The sequence below is a fragment of the Gallus gallus genome, chromosome 10, assembly GCF_016699485.2.
Source record: "Gallus gallus isolate bGalGal1 chromosome 10, bGalGal1.mat.broiler.GRCg7b, whole genome shotgun sequence".
In the NCBI taxonomy this organism is placed as follows: Eukaryota; Metazoa; Chordata; class Aves; order Galliformes; family Phasianidae; genus Gallus; species Gallus gallus.
The window spans coordinates 5,313,547-5,335,723 of NC_052541.1; the positions used below are offsets into that span (position 1 = coordinate 5,313,547).

The 22,177-nt window shown below is 39.1% G+C and overlaps 2 long non-coding RNA genes across 3 annotated transcripts in view; one reads left to right on the forward strand and one right to left on the reverse strand.

Moving 5' to 3' along the window:
* The window catches only part of LOC121111665, a 239,867-nt gene that overhangs the window by 186,842 nt on the left and 30,848 nt on the right, over positions 1-22,177 (forward strand). The window lies entirely within an intron of this gene.
* Positions 2,568-22,177, reverse strand: part of LOC107052147 — a 77,206-nt gene continuing 57,596 nt past the window's right edge. Inside the window, exons 3-4 of the long non-coding RNA XR_001464370.4 lie at positions 12,220-12,402; positions 2,568-2,770 (exon numbers count right to left, since the gene is read on the reverse strand). This is a non-coding gene — a long non-coding RNA (uncharacterized LOC107052147). The remainder of the gene's footprint in view (positions 2,771-12,219; positions 12,403-22,177) is intronic.

A 22,177-nucleotide genomic window follows, 5' to 3' on the forward strand; every position in this document is an offset into this window, starting at 1 on the left:
AACGGAATATTTAGTTTTTGGAAATCTTGACGTATATCATTCATATGAACAACATTTAAGCTGGAGAGTGAAGTGTCAGTGGAAACATTCCTTTTTAGATTACTTGAGAAAAACATTTTGAGCTGAAACTGTTTTCTGAAAAAAAAAAAAAAGAATTTCATAAGAATATTTGAAAGTGAATGTATTTTGTTCCTAGTGAGAAGGAGCACATGCTCTGAAATTTGCACACTAGTCTCAAAGTAGAAATGGCAGTTCTTCCCCCCTTATTAGAGTCCAAATAATTGAAATTCCAAATTCAAAGTGGAGGCTTAAAGTCTCATTGGACCCAGCAGTATCTGTTGATGCATTTTGTATACCGGTTCCATACAATAGAGTTTAGATCACATCTCACTCATTTTTACCATGGTAGATCAAATTGAGAACCAAAATATGTCAAGAACTGTGATGTATAGATTAATTGGCTCAGGGCTTTTTTGATGTGGCTCAAATGATTTCTAGTTAAATGATGCAGAGATGTTATCTTATGGACTGGAGAGAACAAGAGAAGAATAAAAAAGTTAAAAAAAAAAAAAAAGTAGTAGAGAATTACAGCACCATTCAATTGTCTGCTGGCAAACTCTGCAAAGAAGCCACACTCCAAGGCTACAGTGAGTAAATAGTTCAATTACATGTAGAGATCCACCCTGACCTGTTCAAATAATGCTCACTACCAGAGGGAGCACTGAGCCATGGAAACTTCAGCAATGTGAGATTGAAGCCTCTCAGAATTTTACTCCTTTCTCTTTAGCTCGATAAAATATATACTTTCTGAGCAGCTTCTGCATAAAACTGGATTCATTCTAGAATCAGGACTGGAGTAACCCCAGGAGCTGGTCAGCTAGTCTCTCTTTTCTTCCATCAGCTATTCAGAAATGTTGCCGAATTAGTTTTTCCTACACTATTCTTAGACCTTGGTGATGAAGATGGTACAACCTGTCCTAGTACTAATGCTAATATTTAACCATGGTCTTTCCTGCTGAAGTACATTATTACTTTTCTTCTTGCTATCATCTTGAACGTTGGGGAAAAATAATTTCCTTAGTAATAGTCTTAAATTTATGTCCTGTCAGAACCCTCTTTGTTTCTTTACAAATAGCCCCATTTTCTTTCAGTTTTCCCTCAAGCAGTTTGCTTGATAATTTTCTTTTCTCTCTAGTTATCTTTCTCTGGGCCCATCTCCATTTAGTCTGTATCTTTGTTACCTGGTAAGATTAGTTTGGACTTTGTTCTTGAGAATATTCACAATCTTTCCCACCTTGTAATAGTTGTACAGACTTACTGTCTTCCACTCTTCAGGTTAGTAGTGAGGTATCAATCAATCAATACTAATGCAGGACAGAACCACGCAGAACTCAGCTGAATCTTACACTTTGACGCTAGAACAGTAATAATTGCTCTCTATAGTGGTTTTCCACTCTTTCTTGAGTTCAAACTCTAATGAATTATTATTATTATTATTTTGCTTTATTGATGAGTTTACTGTTCAGACATTATGTAAAAAAGCGTAAACACAGTCAAGACTTAAGACATCCACTGTATTTCCTCCCTACAGAACTGATTATTCTGATGCAGAAAGATGTTAGATGGATTTGTGAAATGGAAAAATGTCAAATGGCTATTAGCCATTGCTATCTGTTATTTACATATCTGTTATCTGGGGGGAAGTTATAGTGGCCTTCCTATTCCTGAAGGAGTCTACAGGAAAGCTAGGAAGGGACTTTTTATGAGGGTGTGTAGTGACAGGACAGGGGGAAATGGTTTTAAACTGGAAGAGGGTAGATTTAGACTAGGTATCAGGAAGAAATTCTTTACTGTAAGGGTGGTGACACACTGGGACAGGTTGCCCAGCGAGGTTGTGGATGCCCCCTCCCTGGAAGCATTCAAGGCCAGGCTGGATGGGGCTGTGAGCAACCTGGTCTAGAGGGGTGTTGAAACTGGATGATCTTAGAGGTCCCTTCCAACCCAAATTATTCTATGATTTTCTGGTGCTTTCACGCTGAAGTATTTCTTAAGCAGTAAAGTGAAGTTGTCTGTAATACATAGGCCCTTTTTAATAAATGAACTGTACATGCGCATCCCTCCTAATTTACTACTCCAGAGTTTAAAGTTAACACTGCATGTACCTTTTTTAATGATGGTTACATTTGAAGATAATAGCATACATGTATGTTTCAGTACTCATCCAAGCTTGCATGGAAAAATGTGGTTAAAAATCAAAGCTCATGTTCTGCTCCTATAGCTACTCTGTCTGTGCACATAACTGTTGGTGGTGAGTGGAGCAGCATGGCTAGGGCTGTACTCAGTGGCTGCAGGCCTCAAATCCTGGTTTCAGTATCCACTGAACTTCAGCAAGATGTGTCACTACGAGCTCCCTATCTTTGGCCCTTAAACTGATACTCTGGCCCTTAAATTGAGAGCACTTCAGCTACCATCTGTGCAGGCACTGTACTCTAGGCAGCAAATGTAGAGCAATGAAGCAATACTGCTTCTAGAAATGAGGAAGAGGGAAGAAAGAAGTAAGGTCTTACCTGCTGTATATGGTGACACCAGCATATCGGAAAAAGTTCCTTCAATTGCTCCCTGCAAGCCAGGCCCACTGTTGCATTGCAGCACTCTGGCAGTTTCAGGTGATTGTTGCTCCAATGAGGTGTTTCATGTCTGGAATTATTTCTTTGATGGAAGAAATTGAGAGCAGGACCAGGAACAGATGGCTGATAACGACATCTTAATTCTAGAGAGAACGAAAGTGGTATTTCATTATGGAGTGGTATATTTCAATTGCCTTCAGGTGTTAGTTTAAGAGAGTAGAGAAAAAAGAAAAGTCAAAAAGATTTTTAAGATTTAGTAAAAGGGATAGAGCGGTACAAATCAGACCGAGTAATAATGCCCTACAAACCTGTCAGATTGTAGTAACGTGACAAGCAGTAGCTGAAGGGAATCATTGCCCCACGTATGGTGATGGACTTGTTTCACTTTGATGAAGCAACTGGTATGAATTATTAGAAAAATGAAATGTTTGCCCTGGTTCAGAATTTCCAAATGCCCCTTAAGGATAAAAGGACATGCATTATGTCTTTCTTAATAATCTGAGAATCATTTTTATGCTATGCAAAATGTTATCTCTTTAAAGCACTAACATTAATTTTAAAACAAATTCATGGTACAACTGAGTTTAGAGACTAATAGGCTTCATTTAAATAATTTCTTTCCTCTTGCTAAACTTTCCTACAAACACTGAGCTTCCTTTAATAAACATGCATCCTAAAGGTTTATTCTCACACTTTCAGTAGGCAGAATCGTGGCTGGTGAAAATGTTGACATAAATTAGGATTAGTCAGACTAATTCCTCTGTGAGTTTCTGGTATTTGTGTGTGAGAAATTAGAAAACTGTCTCAGTGAGGACCTGTATCATACCGAAAGCCTCATGCTGACATCTTTTTCTGTGCAAGTTGTTGCTATTATTTTTGTTATATATGTAACCTAAATGATGTAAAAGATGAATAGAGATCCATGCACAAATACTTTCAATCTGTTTGTATGCATTTGAGGAAAGCTCTCATAGATTTCTTAAAAACACACAAATTAATATTGCTTACTTTTCAGCAGGGGTAAATTAGGGTCTCGGAGACCTTCTTAAAATAGTCTGGAATTAAATAATATTGCATGTTTTTCATTTTACTATGATGAATGCGAAGCTATTAAACAACCTTTTAAAGAGTTGGTGTAATTATCTGTAAACAGTAACGTTACAAAAAAAGGTCAAGTTGTCCTGCCATTAGAAGTTTATGGATATAAACTGGATTTATGTTCCCATAAAACGGGCACTGACTAACTAGATTAATTCTACACAACTAAACCAACTGTAGTAATATTTAGAAACAATAAAATGATACCAATTAAAACAATTTTATTTTTTGTGTCATATTGATTAATGGTGCACTAAAATTAGCCAAAGACCTTAAAATCGGAGTGGTTGCAGGAAGGCATCCACATCTCAGTGTTATTACCAACAAGAAGAGCAGTTAAGGGAGATGGCCCTGCAATAGTATGAATATTTAATTAATAATTAGTCATGTAATTTCTCCTCAGGAATTATTATCCCTCAAACTGGTTTGTGAATTTAATTATTAGCAGCCTTTTTGTTTCCATGTCCCCTCATTACTGTCAGGATTGATGTAACATAAACTTCATTAAAAATTAAAGCAAGAGTCTTAATTACAAGGCTACCCTGACTGAAGTCAGAATTAGCCAAGTCAGTGATGTGCAAATGAGTGCATTATTTAAGAAACATGCTGGAAGTAGTTATGCTAATGTGGAAGGTTCACAGTAGCAGACCTTTTCACTTGCAGTTGCATATTCATTAAATGCACTATGCAAATTTAATGTAGCAGCCTTAGTAATGCGTTGTTAATTTATTCAGATTTATTGAGTACGACTTGTAAAAAAAAAAAGTACAAATTTAATTACTCTATCTGCTAGAATGATATTAGGAGAGATAGCAGAGGTTTAAAATGTGTTGATCTGGATTACTGCAGTTTGATGGAGGATGTAGTATCAAAGGACACAATTTTGATAACTAGGCTTGAAAGAATATTTGATTTACTTATGGAATGATCTAAGAAATCACTAACATTGCACATGCTACTTCCCAATAGGAAAGTTTTTTTTTTTTAAGTCTCAGTTGTATTAAGTTAAGAGCTAAAGCAGTGCTGAGTCCACAGTCTAATGGATGTAATGATCCTACTGAGACCAGTGAAGGTTATGTATGGAGATCTATGGGAACAAAACTGTCTTTGTGGAAAGTTCATTGGTTTATTGCATGCTCCTTTGCAGTGCTGCTGATCATCAAGTTTAACAACAGTAATTCTGTCTCTCTGTAAGACTACCAGCAAGTACAAGGTGATTTGCTAGCTCTGGTTGATGTGAAGTTTAAAGCAACAAAACACTGTAAGTCTGTCATGGTGGTAGAATTCTTAACTGGCTTATCTTCTCTATGAAGGCTATATGTATCAGAGAAAAAAACCTCCAACAATATCACTGGTTTGTAGTATTGACTTTGAAACCTATTCAAATTCAGACTGTTGCTGAGAGACTCAAGCCAGCAAGTCCTAAGTCCTTGCTGTCAAGAACAGAAAACTTGAACTAGGACAATTAACTTCCAAATACCTTTGCTTCTCCTCTTTTTAAGTTCCCATTTTTTTTTCTGTTTCCTAATGGTGTATAGCTTTAGAAGACTAATTGCTGCAAATATCCTATGCTTTTTCAGTCATCAGCTTCGTTGGTTTAGACAATACGTAGACACTTGAGAGGGCTGAAGTCTGATCTACTTAAATAAGGGGTAATAAAAGCACATAGGGACCCATTTCTTCCTGAAGTGATTAATCCTTGCAAGTTCTCCCCTGTGTTGGATCACGATTTACTCACTGCTGGATTGTGTGAGCACCATCAAATTACACATAATGCTATATAACCTTGATACTTGACTAGTAATGGACTTCTATCACTTTGATGTGTGATCCATCCTTCACTGTTTACAATGGGCAAACTGTCTGCATGTTTATCTCTTTCAGAAGACTTCTTAAAGCTTCTCTAATCCCAAGTATGTGAACAGTCTAAGAGACCAGTGGCCAGTGGTACAAGGGATGGAGGCTGCGTCTGATCATGGTGACTGTACTGTCAAATGCAGAAGTGCACCTACAGCTTCTCTGTCCATGTCTTAAGCTCCTGTCACTGCTAAATATAGTATTCTTGACTTTTTATTCAAGTTCCATAATCTATGCTGGAATCTGTCCTATTTTTGATGCATGGTTTGAAGAATCTGCAGAAATGTGCTGGTCTCTTCCCCCTGACCTTCCTGCAAGCATTTGGATCTGCTGGGTATGGGTAAAAAAGCCAACTGCTTAACATATCAGAAAAATCTTTTTAGTGAACATTTTGCTCTGAAAGCTGTCTTATGACTGCCGCACAAGAAGCATACATAGGAAAGTATTTGTCTCCTCTAATGTCAGGCATCTTGCTTTGAACATTTAAGAGTCTGTCTAGCATGCAGGTAGCTTCATCTTGCAGATCTCTGAATTACTGACTCTGGGGAAATCAGGGTTCCTAATTCTACTGTCCTGGCTAGATACTAAAAGATAGATGGAAAGTAATTTTCTCTGGCCTCCCTCCACCCCACATTCATGTTACCAGCTTTAGATTGGACTGCATCCTCACACATTTATTTGCAGCTATTAATAAATAAATATGAACATACAGACAAGTTCTTCTTAAAATGTTCTGAGTAAAATTACTCTTTCCCCAAACAAGGATCCACCTGTTATCCTATACATTCCAGTAGCATTGTTTGAAACACATATAAAGCCTTTCATAGTGCAGCCTCTTGAATGATCTCTGTGGGTAAGAAGCAGCAGGAGACATAGGTGTGCTGCAAGGCTATTTCCTCCTCCTTACAGAGATTCTCATTTCACATACATACTTCACTGGAAACAGCTCTCAACAAATTCACATTCACCCTTCTTTCACTTGCTTATTCAGAGTCCTAAGAGAAATTCTGTTAAAAGCAGAGGCTGGCTTATTTGAAACAGTTTGATTGGAGTAAAGTCCGATGAAACTGTGCCTTCATCATGTGGGTGGTAAGATGAAATGATATGCAGTGTATGCTCAGAATAGCTGAATGATTAGGCACTTACATCTGTTTAATTAAAGAATGAGCTTCAACCTCTGTTTAATTAAGGACTAGCTCATTTCAGTCGTGATAGCACGCTGGGAGTTATAACACTTCTGTAATTTAAATCTAAGGATACAAGTTGGTCTTTCAATCCTTAATAGCCAGTGGTGCACAGCGTAAAGCAAATAAATGGTTTGTAGGTGTGCAGTGTAAGAATCTGGGCACTATTATGAAAAGATATGTTTAAGGTAAGTTTGGATCAACGTGGGGAATATGAAACCATGTATGTTGGGTGACAAGGAATGGAAACTAACAAATATAATTCGTTATCTAGCATTACATATTCTAGCTTTACCCCCTGGAAGGTCTTATTGCCTTAGCTTGGTCTCTTAAGTGCTTTGTTCCTATTACTAAGGACTGAGCACCTTGCAGAAAACAAGAGAATTGTAAGGATTAAGAATTTTAGAAGAGGTGGTTTTGTGCTTCAGTGTATGTGATACTAACTAGTGCAGAAAGCTGAAGCACTGTTCTGTGAATGCTTTTTTTCCCCCATTTCTGTCTTCTGTTTTTTCAGTCTTCCTCTGTTGATACGTGGTGTCTGCTGTTAGAGACAAGGTATGGGATTGTTGCTTTAATGCAGTACAGTGCTTTCTATATTTCTTATTTGTAGTAGATTGTAGGAGTAGCAATTCGGTCAGTGTGTACATGCATAAGTTGTCAGACATCATGCAATTACAGACATTTCTGCATCTCTCTGACTTTAGAAGCATGATATATAAAAAAAATACACCTCTTGAGTTACGACAGAAGGACATTACAGTTTTTTTTCTATTATTATTTCTAAAAAGCTAGATTTGCCTTTGATTTGTGAAACTCTGTGGCTTTCTTGTTAGACTTCTGCTTTAGCTTCTTCCCAGAACTATAAAAAGACCAGGCTACACTGAATGCTAGGCAGACAGAACAACTGAAGCTATCCTCTGTGCAAGAGTCATATCCCAGTGAATAATTTTTCTGCTGTTGTGGGTCTTATTCTTTGTTGCTAGTTTCAGTTCATGAGTTTGGGCAGCCTCTCATCTTCCTGCCTTCCTTTCCCATTATCTCCCCCATGATCCTCCACCTACCACTAACCTGGGGGTAACATCTGTGATTTCATTAGTTCTGCATATTGATTCTCTTAGGACAAATGCAAGCTTAAAAATGTCACTCAACTTTGACCTTTTATGAAAGTATCTAACACCCAAAGACTGCTTGAATGTTTCTGGGTGACTTGACAACTCTGGTATCTGACTTCCTGTAAAAGCTATGGAAAAAAAAGGACTGTACAGATGCCTTTGATCACCAGAATCACTGGGGATTTTTTCTTCACAGTGCCAAGCCTTGCTCACAGCTTGATCAAACGTGCTCCTGTGCAGTTGCAAACATTTGATTATACTGAGCTGGCAATTGCATGAAGTGGGTACATCTTTCATTGGCTTAAGACCTGCCCATGGCAAGTGTCTCCCATTGGAGGCTGGTTCTTGTTCTCTCTGCTATATTACAGTACTTTCTTGATCTGCACTATCAGTCCACACTTGCATCTTGTTGAGGTCAACATCTAAATTCTTGTTACCAGGAGTTCCAGGGCTTAACTGTACTGTTCATCACTCTTGGTGATACCTTCCTGCACAGCAAATGCTTGCTTTCCAATGCACAGAGAGAACTATCCAGCCTTGTGCAACTGGATGCACGGCTTCTCTGGTTCAGAAGATGTACTGTGGAAATGAAGGACACAGGACTACTATCATTCTGGATGTCTCAGTTCATCAGCAGTTTTCATGGAATGATAGCTATCTAATCGCTTCCTTGCAAACTTCTTTCATTTAACTTGTAGGAGGCCTAATGTTCGGGTGACTCAGAGACTCTGTGGGCAGGGCTCCAGCAATGGAATTAAGAAAAAACAAACAGGAATTGATTTAAGGTACCATATCATATTTCTATCTTAAATAGTAATAAGTAAGAAATCACCAATATACTTTGTTTGGAAAAATATGTATTTCTGAGTGATTTGTTGGGGCCCCTTTCCTTCCTCTTCTAACAAATGGATTCTGAAGGAGGATTGTGAGAGTTTTGAATAGGGATCAATTCAGGGATCCAGAGATACGGATTTGAAGACTGGACTACTAGGTGGATAAAGAATTGATTGGATGGTTGTAGCCAGGGGGTTGTTGTCAACAGCTCTATGTCCCATTGGAGGCCATTCCTGAGTGATGTCCCCCAGGAGTCCATCTTGGGACCACTGTTTTTCAACATCTTTGTCAATGACATAGATAGTGGGATCAAGTGTACCCCAAGCAAGTTTGCTGATGATGATGAGTGGTGCAGTTGACACAGTAGAAAGGTGGAATGCTGGATAGGCTCAAAAAGTGGGCATGCAAGCATCTGATGAGGTTTAACAAGGCCAAGTGAAAGGTGTTGCGCTTGGGTCGAGGCAGTCCCAGATATGAGTACAGACTGGGAGAAGAACTCATTGAGAGCAGCTCTGTGGAGGACTTAGGGGTCCTGATGGATGAAAAGCTGGACATGTGCCTGTTGTGTGCTCTTAAAGCCCAAGAGGCCAACAGTGTCCTGGGCTGTGTCAAAAAATGGGTGGCAGCAGGGAGAGGGAGGTGTTTGTCTCCCTCTGCTCTATTCCTGTAAGGCCCTATCTGGAATACTGCATCCAGGCCTGGGGCCTCCAGTGTAGGAAGGATGCGGAGCTGTTGGAGCAGGTCCAGAGGAGGACCATGAAGATGCCCAGAGGAACCTCTATTCTATGAAGAAAGGTTGAGGGAGCTGGGCTTGTTTAGTTTAGAGAAGGCTCCAGGAAGACCACATTGCTGCCTTCCAGTACTTGAAGGGAGCTTACAAGCAGGAGGGGGACCAACTTTTTACACAGTCTGATAGTGACAGGACAGTAGGGAATGGCTTTAAACTAAACAATGGGAGACTTAGGTTAGATGTTGGGCAGAATTTTTTTTTACACGGAGGGTATTGAGTCGCTGGCACAGGTTGCACAGAGAAGTTGTGGATGCACCGTCTATGGAGGCACTCAGGGCCAGGTTGGAGGAAATCCTTGACGGCCTGGTGTAGTAGTTGGCAACCCTGATAATGGCAAGGAGGTTGGAACTGGATGGGCTTTAAGGTCCCCTCCAACCGAAGCCATTGAGTGATATGATTAATTCATTAGCCTTTCCCTTCCATGCTGACATAGCATGCAAAATTATAACTCAAGAGAAATCCGTGCATAGATGGACATTAATCTCCTGATGCAGTTCTTAACAACTCTAACAGGCAGTGGAGTTCTGGGATAATTTTGCAACTCATACTTCCTGCTGTTTGAAGCAATTGTTTTTCATGTACTATATGTGGCCCTATGCAGGGATTTTTACAGGTGTCTTTGTATCCCATGGCAAAGATTTGGTGCCTAGGGCTACTTTTTTTCTGTGTTGTTATTGTAATTCCAAGATAGATAAGCTATTCTGGGGCCCCCTTCTCTGTCAGGTATTTGGAATTTACAGTCTGTCTCCCTTGCCCTCTTTGTCAGACATGAAGGCTCTCTTGCCTTAACTGAAGATGATTTGCCATATGGTAAAATGAGTTTGCTCTCTATTAAATGTTTTTAATTGCAGTGTGTTTACAAAGAGCTCTGTAAATACTTACATATCTGATGCTGCTAGAAATTAGTTTTACATTATATTTTCCTGGGCCTATTCCAAATGATGCTGTTCAGAGAAGTTAAATTGCGTTTTCTGCCATTCAGAACTTAATGACAGCATGCCCAGCATGAAGCTGTATGGCATCGTGCTTCTCACGCGCCCATAAATAAGACTTCAAAAGGATTACTTCAAATGATATAGGTGAGTAAGCTCACAGTGAGGTCTGGCAGGAATGCCTGCACCACTAGCACTGGTGAAATTACTCGTATGATTTAAGGCCAGAGACACAACCAGTGTCATTAGTTTTGAACTCTGTTGTTTGTGCTAGAATTTTACATAGATTTAATTTTTTAGTAACCTCAGTATGACTTCTGCACATGACTGTCTGATCTTGAAGTTTTTTTCAAAAGGCTGCTCACTGCCTTCCACGAAAAGTTTAATTTAAGAAATAATGTTTTCTGCTCTTGAGAAAGGCTGAAAAACAAGTGTTAGAGTTGCAGAAACTGTTTCTGTAAAAATGTCAGTCACTTTAATATGGGAAACTTAAGCATATGTGTTGTGTAAAAGCCTACTAGCTATCTTCAGGAGGTACAGATGTGAGGTGTGTGCATGCAAAGTTAGCACAAAACACTACAGATAGGAACCATGGCACAAAGCAGCCCTGTCCAGGAAGCTATGTACTGTGATGAAGTTCAAAGAATTCTTGGCTGAGGGAAATAAGACTTGGATTAAACATTTTGTTGGGCTACACTGTGTAATTATACAGTTATCAAAAGATTTATTGGTCGTATGAATCCTTTAAAAACCTTCTCTAAATATTCATTGAGGAAACATGCAAAACATAATTAATCTGCAAAATTAATCTCTAACAAACAGAATATTTCACTCACATTCGTATTGAACAGGTTAAATTCTATTTTGACAGCCAGCTTGTTTCTGTGTTGTTCAACATAGGTTGTAGGTATTTAGTATCATCTTTTTTGCAAGTGTAATTTCCTGGCCACATCAAGGCATGGAAGTACAATTTGTTCTCAGTAATATTTGAGAATCACATATGCGTTCCCATTTACCTTTGCTCACCTATTCAGGAATGTGAGGAAGACCACATTCACTGGTATGTATTCCAGCAGCTAAAAATTCTCTCCCTGGAACACTTGGATCTGGCAGACAGAACAAAGCTCCAAGTCCTTTTGGGACTTTATGGGTTTGGGTAATGGAAGTACAGTTCAGCACTGCCAAACCCTAGTATCTGGAGAAGTCATTCCAAAAAAGGCTTTTTCTCACCTTTGCAAAGTTCCACCATGTAAGTAAGCTTTGATGGGTCACAAGGTGTCCTTGTACTCTGCGCACTAGGTTGTGATGAATGTGGTTGAAACACAGGGTGGGGGAAAGATGTAGGCACCTAAGTGAAAGCCAAATAGTGTAAGGTTTGACAGGTTCGTGTAGTATATCTGGAGAATATTGTTGTGATGCTTGAGAAGGTGAATTTCTGTCCTATAGAAAATGGAAGAAGTGCCAGCAACATTGGCACTGGATGAACAGAGGAAAGAGCCTCTTGACAACAACTCATGGACAGGAACTCTGCCAAGGGGGAAGGCTCTCTGGCATTTAGTAATTTGCTAAAGGAAGTGCCCAGTGTGTTCGTGCCGTCTTTGCATTTCAGTTATGAAATGTGTTTGAGTTTGGCATTTTTGTTCAACTATACAGCTACGTTTGGTTTGATTTTCAAAATAATGTGGTGTTCTTCTCGGTCTGCTTAGCAGCAAACTGAGTGAATGGAGAGTTTCCTTTGCTGCTCGGATAGTTGCTTACATATCCTGGACGGTAGGGAAGTCTCACCAGTGTTGTTGGCTTTGACTGGCTGTGAGGTTTCCCACACTTCTGCCATCTTCACTTCCCCTTCTGCCATCCATAGTTGGGTCTTTCTCTCGTCAGGTACTTCTTTTCCCCCCGCTATTATTGCTGTGCTTTAACTCGGCAGGCAGCTGAACACCATGCAGTTGTTTGCTCACTGCCCTCTCCCTGTAGGAAGAGGGAGAGAATTAGGAAAAAAAAAAAAGGTGAAACCCATGGGTTGAGATAATTTACTAAGACAGAAAAGGAAGGGAAAATATTAATAACGATTATATGCAATATACACACACTTTTTTATATAGATACAGTGATGTGCATCATTCATTTTATATATATATATTTCATATAGATATAGCAATGTGCATCATTCATAAACGCTCACCACCCAGTGACTGATTTCCCCACTAGCCCTGAGCAGTGGCAGCCCCCACCTGCCAGATCCCTCCAGTTTCATAGTTCCACATGACACCATATGGTGTGGGACATCCCCTTGGCCAGTTTAGGTCAGCTGTTCTGGTCCTGTCCCCTCCCAGCTCTTTGTTCCCCCCAACACTCTCCTCATTATCAGGACAGTATGAGGAGCTGAAGTTTCCTTTGCACTGTGTAGCTCTGCTCAGCAAAAACTGAAACACTGGTTTTCAGAAGAAAATCAACATTGTTTTTCTTCTAGAGCCAAACCATAACATCATCCCAACCACTATGGAGAAAATCAACTCTGTCCCAGCTAAGACCAGGACAGTTACCATCCTAACCAAACACCTGGTATCCAGGGCATGCTGGTTTAGAGACACAGGGCTACATGCCAGGCCCCTTAATTGTCTGATGCGTGGTTTGATTTTGTATTTTGCCTCCTCCTCAGAATCTGTTGTTTAGGTTTGGTTCTCTCGTCAGATTTGGTGCTTGATGATTTGTAGAAGAGTGTATTCAGAGAGGAGATGGAGGGGCCTCTAGTGCTGAGAAACTGGAGCATTGCTAGCAAAGCTTGTGAATGTTAAAAACTCTAGTACAGAGAAATAAGGTAGGTGCCAGGTAAATGCTTAGAAAAATTATTTTGGAAAGCAGTCAGAAAATGCTGATATTTACATTCTGCTTTACACCTACTCTTATAAAAGCAATGCATCTGCAAGAGGGAAACTCTTGTCTGAACCCTTCCAATACCATTAATTAGTGTTGGTTGAAAAATAAGTAGAAAATAGCTGCAGGCCCAGGCTATCAAATCTAACTAGGATACTTGAGTCTTCCTTGAAATTTGAGTGCTGGGGAAGCACCATCCTTGTGTTTAGCTATCCCAAGCTTCAGTGTGAACCTTTTCTAGACATTGCAGACATGAAAGGTACAGCAGGCCCATTTCTTGTTTCCTGAGGCCTGTTGGGTATCTTGCTGGTTGCTGCTTTGCTCTGTAACACCAGTGTGGGAAGAGCTATAATCAGGTGTATAAAAGGACTGCTGGAAGTAGGGTTCAACCTGCCATGTTACACAGCTACAGCACAACTACAGGTATTGGTACCATGAAATGGGAAGGCCTGTGAGGAGCTGACACTGCTCTTTTTCAAACTGTTTTTTTTTTAAAAAAAAAACAATGTAGAACTAAGGGCACAGAAGTCTCTGCACACTGTTTATGACAATTTATTGTCAAATGGAGTGTGCTTTCCCCATCATCTTATTACCCTGGGTCATGAGACTTATGATGAAGATCATAAGTTTTTATTTTTATTTAATAAAATCTTTGTCTATTGTGTCTCTGTAGCTTGAACAGTCCAGAGCAATGGTGAACAGTTTAGGAAAGTAGCTTTGGAGTGTGATTTCATAGCTGCCATATGTATTGGGCATAAGCAGTTTAGGTGAAGTAGCCAGGGCATGCAAAGGTACCAAGTATATGAGGAGACTATGAACTGCAACACCTTCATGAAGAAATTGAAGAGTAAAAGGTTTGGAGAGAAGAATATTCAGAGCTGAGTAGTTTTCTGGTATAAGTTAGCTTAGTTGCTCTGGTTGTGGGGGAGCTAGGAAGACTTGTGTGACTTGAGGATGTACATTTATACCGCCAGAGAATTTCTTCTCTTGGGCTTCCTGCCTCTGAAACATTAGAGCTCTGATACACCTTGATTCTCCAGCCTCCTTTAAGTTTTAAATGTCTGTCTTTTGAGTATGGTCTTGATAGACTAGGGCTTTAGGACCAGTTTCTCTGAGAAGCCAGTACTGTTCAAGAAGGGCCCTTGACACCATTCTGACTTAATGCTAGACACATCTGCAGCTACTTGGACAAAATTGACATTGTCTAGAGAGCAAAGCAATCACCTAGTGTATCATTACAGAGCATTTACACTTGAGCCATGTTACCAGGCAGTAAATCTTGACCTTTAGGAGTTCAGAGATTAGATTTTGCTACAAGCGCTCAAGATATTGTTAGGCATTTGTTGCTATTCAAAGCAGATTTCAGGGGTTACCTTTGGGTTTAAATCGTGGCATCAATCATTTCTGTAAGGTTCTTTTAAAGCTGAGATAGCTTCAAATAGAAAGTAGGATTACTTTTACATTTATTGTTAGTAGTTGGCAAGAAGCAAAAAGGAGAGGAGGGTGGCAGAGGAGATCTAAGTCATTGCTGTAGCTTTCAGTGTTTTTCTTCTATGCAAACAGTTATTTCTTTTCCATATTGTGAACTAATGAACTTATTCCAATGGGTTAATAAACTAAAAAAAGACTTAAAAATAGGATTGAAGGTAGGCATGATTTAAAAGAAACACAATTCAAAAATAGCAGTACCTCAGATTATCACTGATTTCTAAATAGACACAGTATTAATACTGATTTATTCTTGTTAATACCAGTAAATGCTAGACAGTAGTTTGTGCTTTATACATAGGTCACTCCAAAAGTAATGCCTCCTATTTATTTCCCTGAAACTACAACAGATAAAAAGAGCACAAGAACACTGTGTGATAGAGAAAACTATCAGCTACGTGGTCATAATCCATGAATTCATGCAGATAAGCTGGTTGTTATGCTCTTTGTTTTGTGGTGTAACAGCTGCTCATGGCCATCCAGAATGTGGCTTGTCTTTCACATCACTGTCACCACTGCTGAAACATGCCATGTACGGCCTCACTGTGCTCACATCCACTGTTTGGTCTCCAGAAACATTCAGAAAGCATCAGTGATTGTCACAATGGATGCCGTTTTTTCCACATGGCGGAATTCAGTTCCACACCTTTGCTTCATCCACACTTCCACGTCAGACACCATTCTGCCAGACTGCCCCTCTGCTGCCATCTGTCACATAGCAACAAAATGCAATGGGATATTGGTGGGAAGGGACAACCTGTACTATTGTGCCACCACAGTCTGCCTCTGACATTGTAGATCAGGAGAATAAAATAGGAGGCATTAGTTTTGGAGCAGCCCTACTACAAACCAGGCCCTTCAGAAGGAGAGGTCAGGAAGATGTCAAACCAGGCCAAGGAGCCTCTACTACTGTCAGGAATCCCTCCTTTTTGTGACAGAAAAGCACGAATGATCTATTTCAGATAGGTGCAGGTAGCTGGGTATCTTACTTTTTCCGTAAGGTATAAGGAGCAACACTCAGAAGAGGTGACCCTTTTTTTTTCCTCTCCTTTTGTCTGAACCATTGGAATAGGTCTTAAACCCATTTTTAGTCTTTTTATCCTAAGCTTATTTGTCTAAAATGGAATTACCGCCATGAAAAAAGCTCAAGATTTCATCCAAAGTCAAATATGTATACACATATGACTGATGACTGAAAAACAATATAATAAAAAAGAACTTTTAAATGCTAGCTAACACATGTTCCACATGGTACTAGAGCTAAAATGTGGTAATCCTGGAATGCATTCAGAAGAAAATTAACAAGAAGAGTAAGGCTTTATTGCCCTTTACCCAGGCCAGTGTTCCAGCACAGAAGCACACTCTAACCCCTTGGGCGCTGCATTAGAGAAGGATTCGAGAATACAGAAAGGGAAACTTTGAGGAAAGGGAAGAATGATTAAAGTGATTAACTACCATGAAACTGTTCATTACAGAGTCCTTTAAAGTCTAAGTCTCCCAGCCCCTAGGGTTTTACTTTTTCTTTTTTTTTCTTCTTTTTTTTTTTTTTTAATCCTGTGAAGTAAAAGAATAGTGATTTGTTTTTCTCTGAAGAAAGGAAGAGAAAGCTTGACAAGTGGGAGAACCTCTGTTTTATTTCTCTTTGGAGTCTGTAATTCATGATGTAACTTCATGATGAAATAAGCTCTTCCAGGTCTTTAGAGAACACAGCCTCTGAAATTATTTTGCTGCCATTTCTTCCTGGATAAACCTCAGAAATGTAGAACACAAAAATGCACTTGAACTGTCTGTGTGACCTTCAGTTGAGCAGTTGTAGCTCCCGTGCAAGTGATAAACACCATCCTCACAAGTCCTGGGTCTTGTTTCCAGTCTCTTTGCAGCTACCATTTCTGAGACAACTAAGCACTGAAATTAGCAGTGAATGCTTGACTAGCTTCATAGAATTGTTGAAGTTACTGTCAGCACAGGATATTTCACAAGGTATTCATTTTGACTTTTATGCTTAGTCTTGCAGCCTCGAGATCCTGGCCAGTGAAAACAGGTTTGGGCCTACTTGGTGGTAATTGTAAAAGTTTCAGTGAGATCCATAGGAGCAGAAAGACATCTTTGACTTTGTCGATGATGGCAGCGATGATCACTGACAACAGAGTGTTTGCAATAAAGTCGTTAGAGCGGTGCCATTCCCATTTTTATGGATCAGAAGTTGTATTATGCTTTCTGGGATTGGGTCCTCTAAGGCACTGGGACTCAGGTACCTAAATGTCTTCTGAGCTTTTAAGTTAAAATGGGAGTTATGTAGGAGCTCTGAAACACAGAGGAAACATCAGGAAGACCAAAGCCAGGCTCTAGTCTTCAGCTAGCAGCCTCATTTGCCTTTGCATCCTAGGTGAAATAAGAAGTGAGGTCTTTGGATGGGGGTATGTGAAGTGCTATTTTAAGTAAAAGCACTGTAGGGCTTTGGCATAAAGCCTTGTGAAATGTTGACATGCTTTGTTGTATTTAAATTTTGAAATGTTCACTGCTTGCTTGAAACAGTATACATAGTATAAGAAATGTCCTTTTGATGAAAATAAAAGAAAATGCAGGAAAACATAATGTAATTATCACTGACTATGCTGAACCTCTGTAGAAGTTTTTGTTTTGACTTGTTTCTCTCCCACTTCCACCCCCAGGAAGACACACGGTTGTTCATACTAGCGAATGCATGGTGTGCAGTGGTTGCTATGGTAATTATTTCTTTTAAAGAGTTAGAGTTATAAATGGCTAGGATTTAATAAAGAGTTCCCTCAGGAATATCTTGATCAGTTCAGATTGCCTTCTTTGGGCTATGCATCCCTGTGAGAAACACCAGGGTGCCAGGCATTCCTACACTGCAGCAGAAGCAGGATAGCTATGATTTTCATTGCTTCTGAAATCTCCTACACTTCTTACAAGCTAATTCTGTAGAAAACACAAGTAAATGATGCAGAATTTACTAAATGACTGGGCTGGGAATCTGCATGGTTCTGTGTCCTTGTACTGAGGGAGATACTTGTGGCTATGTCCAAAGTACAATACAAAGTTGGAGGGGCAATAAGATTTTCAGGTTAACAAAATTGAAAGAATACATTTGGTTTAAAAAAAACAGGATTGCCTTCCTGTCGTGCATATGAGTGCTTAGTAACATTCAAAAGGGTTTGTATACCTTGCAAAGGCAAATGTTGGGTTAATGTGGGCAATCTCAAACCAGACGTTATATGTACACTTCTAATCACAATCTTCTATTTTAGATCTTTGTAGAAACTCAGCAGCTATCTTTTACAGTTTGAATCTCCAAAAATTCTTAATGTCACTTTGAGACTATGAAGAACTAGGTACTTGGTTCAGCAGTCCATAAGGTACTCCTTTCTCAGTGTCCAGAGACTTTAACAGTAATGAGGCTGCCACCAGGTTTGCTAGGAACTAGTAGACAAGTATTTGTTATGGTTAGCTCTTGTCAAATATATAAATAAAGGTTACAGAATTGGTTTTTTAATAAGACCACAGTCAGGTTCTCCCTGCATTCTGACCATGCAGACAATGGTTTAGTCTGTTTAGCAGTGGGGAATCAATGTGTTTATTTCTGGAAAATAGTGGATATGAGAACAGAAAAAAAAAAATTGGAAGTTTAATGTCTCAAAAATAGATATGGCTCTATGTGTATCTTCAGGGCAGTCTCTACGAAAGTACATTGTCAGCCAAGATTAGTCCATAGCAAAATGGATCTGAACAGCAGCTTCTCTCTGAAGACATTACTTACTAAGGATGTGGCCTGAGTTGAATCAAAATCTCACTAGTTGCTGATTTTTGTGCACATTCTAATCAGTAGTGGGGACCAGATATACAGGCTGCAAGAGAAGTTGCATGTTGTGAGGTGGCATGGGGCAACGAGTAACTTCAGCACAGGTTACCCAGACCTGGAGAGGAACAGCACAATGAGGGAGAAAAGCAGTAGTGTTGGAAGGAAGTTCAATATGTTGTATGTTAATTTTCCTGAAATAACAACATCTGGGTTATAATTGATACACTTTTGGTTATTCCACATGGCAGATTTAATACTTGAGCTGGTTAATGAGGAAAAAGTTTTGTTTGAGAGGTACAGAATCTCTTCAGAAGTGATTTATGGAGAGATTGTTTTAAAATTGACTTTTGTCTGCACAGAGACATTTACATTTCAAGTATGTAAAAGTGACTGTCAGAACCTCTCAGAATCGTTGTCCATCTTTCATTCAGCTAATCTCTGTGCTGTTCCCCTTCTACCAGAGGTACCAAGGGTTCTTTTGTTGAGAGCATTGTTTTTCAGACTGTGCTAATGCATCTTTAATCATTTGTCTCCCTCTTTCTTATGCATTCGCTGAATAGTTCTAGGTGGAATTGCCTCTTCAGTTTTTTTTCTGCCTTGCAGTGGCACATTCAGACTCAAATTGTTGTGCTCAGTAGTGCCATTGTCACATTATAGCAGGGAAGATGCTTCATCATGTATTGTAAAATGAGCTGAAATCTTTAGTGAGGAGCTGAGGGATCATGCTGTAGAAATACATTCATTTTTATGCACCAAGCTATTACACTGGAAAAGGAGGCATTTGAGCTATTAAAGTATTTTCAATCTGTAATATTGGTGTATGATGTTATCAAGTTGTGGTGCGTTAAGTTCTCAGTATACATTACAAAGGTAAAAGACTTAGAAAGATCTTTTTTTTAATAACTAGTTTGCTTCTTGATTATGAGTTTGGGAGCCAGTAACAGCAAACATGGGTTTCAAAATATTAGTAAACTCACTAATATTTTGATAATAGTATTTGTTGATTCAAATTAATACAGTCAAGTCAGGTTCTGCCTCTTGCTATTACTGTTTTATAATTATAATCTTAGAGCTGTCTACATATTCAGGAATTCTGTGAAAAGTGGCAGAGCCATATAGATTGTCTCATTGTTGATGAAAAGCTCAGTAATATTTTTGCTCGTTGGCTGGCCAGAGAAAGGGATTTAAGTGAGAGAGGGTGATGAAAACAAATAGGTATTATCCAGGAAAAGAAAGACCCTATCGATGCACGAAAAGAAGAAAGTTGCCTGAGTTCAGCAAGCTAAAAGTGGAATTAAGAAAATTTGACAATTGGAATGAAAAAGCTGCATTGAACTGATGAAAATACATGCTTACATCAGTCTTACTGTACTGTTATTTCAGACGGTTTTGAAACCGTCACAACATGCCTTTGTGTGAATTGACATAAGCAGAGAAGCAGAATAGCTGTTCTGTAAATCATTTCTGCGGTGCCATGAGTGTACGGCTGTGACTTTGTTTGTTGAGCTGTGAGGTTACGGTGCCGCCTTGCAGCTGTCATATTCCAATACGCTGTGGCCATTGGTGATTTGCAATTGCCTGTAACTGTGGGTTACTGTGATCCTCAACAGACAGGCCTGTTGGGGTGAGTATCGTTTTGGAGCTGTTTGTGTGGGTATTGGTTTGTTTGCTTTGTTTCTGTTGGATTTTGTTTTGTTTCCCAAAGCAGCAATGGCCACAAGAACTGCTGATATTACAGAGAAAAGAGAAATTCTTAAGTTGTCAAATTCTTACTCCAGTTAGCAGTGCTAATAAGAGATTAGAAATCACCTGATGGTTTATCTGCCAATTGTAACAGTAATAAAGTAATAACAAAATATATTTTGATCATGAGTGAGATTTTAAGAGTCTTTTATGATCAAAAAAAGTGGGTCAAAACCCTCATTTTTACCTGTTTGAAAATTCATCTAATTCCAAGAGTGCCTGTTACTGTATTAGGAGAACTCAAAGCTGCTGTTGTTCCTCACCAGCTCTTCAGTGCGTAACAGAGTTATTCAGTTCTTTTCTAAATCTTTCTAGTTTTTTTTTTCCCCCTCAATCTCCCTTCACGCAATGATTTTTTGCTTTTCTCATCTGACGGAACAAGGCTGCTTGGACCGTAGATCCTCCTCTGCCTTGCTTGGGATATTAGTTTGGGATACAGACGTACAATAATCAGACTGGAATCAACAACTCTGAGTCCTAAGTGGGAAGATGAAAACTGTTTTGTATTTGAAACTCCAGACTTTTCCTATCCATCCTTTGTTGAACTGCAGTCGCAATGACACAAGACTTTGCAATGAAAGCTGAGTCAAGAAAAGGATTCTAGAAATAAGAAGTAAATATTTCCCTTAAGTGCTAAAGTTGAAGTGCATATTCAGTCCATCTTAAAGATACTGTGGAGTAGGAACAGCACAGCTGGGAAAGAAATATGTAGTCACTAGGCTCAAGATGTGGAAAATGGCTGCAGTTTTGTTTTTGTTTTCTTTAATATTCAAGCAGTATTGCTGTAGTAGTTTCTGTGTATCTAAATAAACTGATTGCAGGTGGCATCTGATAAGAGTGGTGGTGTGGTAGGTAATTTGAAAAGACTGAGACTGGGATTTTTTTTACATTATATCATAATTTCTTCAAGAGTGAAAGTAAATACCACAAGTTGTCAATATTTTTCATGTTTCAGCTTGATCATGTGGGGGTTTTTTGTTGTTTTTTGCTACCAAAATTATTTAGAAGTCAGTGCAGCAATTCTTTGACATCTCATATCTGTAAATTTGTAACACAAGGATTACTTTTAGCAGGTGGAATATTACAGTCTTCATTTGTGAAAATGTAGTAATCTAAAATGAGCTTTTTGATGTGTTTTTTTTTTTCCTTTCCCTTTTTCATATTCAGAAAAGTAACCATAGGCAGAATTCCTTATGCTTGTTCAGCAAACTAAGGAAAATGTGCTTGTAATACAAATATACTTTCCAAATGTTAGCAGGTAGGAGAATGCCTTCAGTTGTTCGATGTGTTTTTTCTTTATCTGGCTCATCAGCTGTTGATATTTAGCTTGACACCTTCTTTATAATGTATATGGAGCCATGAGTGCAAATTACAGACCTGATGTAATGTGAAGTCAGACACCATATGTACTTGGTAATTGAAGACCATTAATATGAAAATTTGGATACTTGCAGCTGCACAAGTGTTGAAGTGCTTCAGCACAGGACACCAACCCAAGCTTTGACAGGTGAAGAAGATGAAAGGGACAATTCCTGAGGTGTGATACAAAGAAAATGCAGACTTTCTGAGAGATGGGATTTTAGAAAATCCTTCCAATTGGTTTGAAAGAAAACCGAAGGGAAGGAGCAGAGCAGGGCACTGGAACTGAAAGCACACAATATTTATAGTTATGACATAAAAAAAGAGAGAGCAGGTTTCCTGGCAAGGAATTAAAAGGCCTTTCCTTAATTAATAGGCCTTCCCCTTATACAAATGAAGAGGCTTCTTCAGGGGACAGATGAGTAGAAATAGGACCAGAATAAGGACAATAAATAAAGG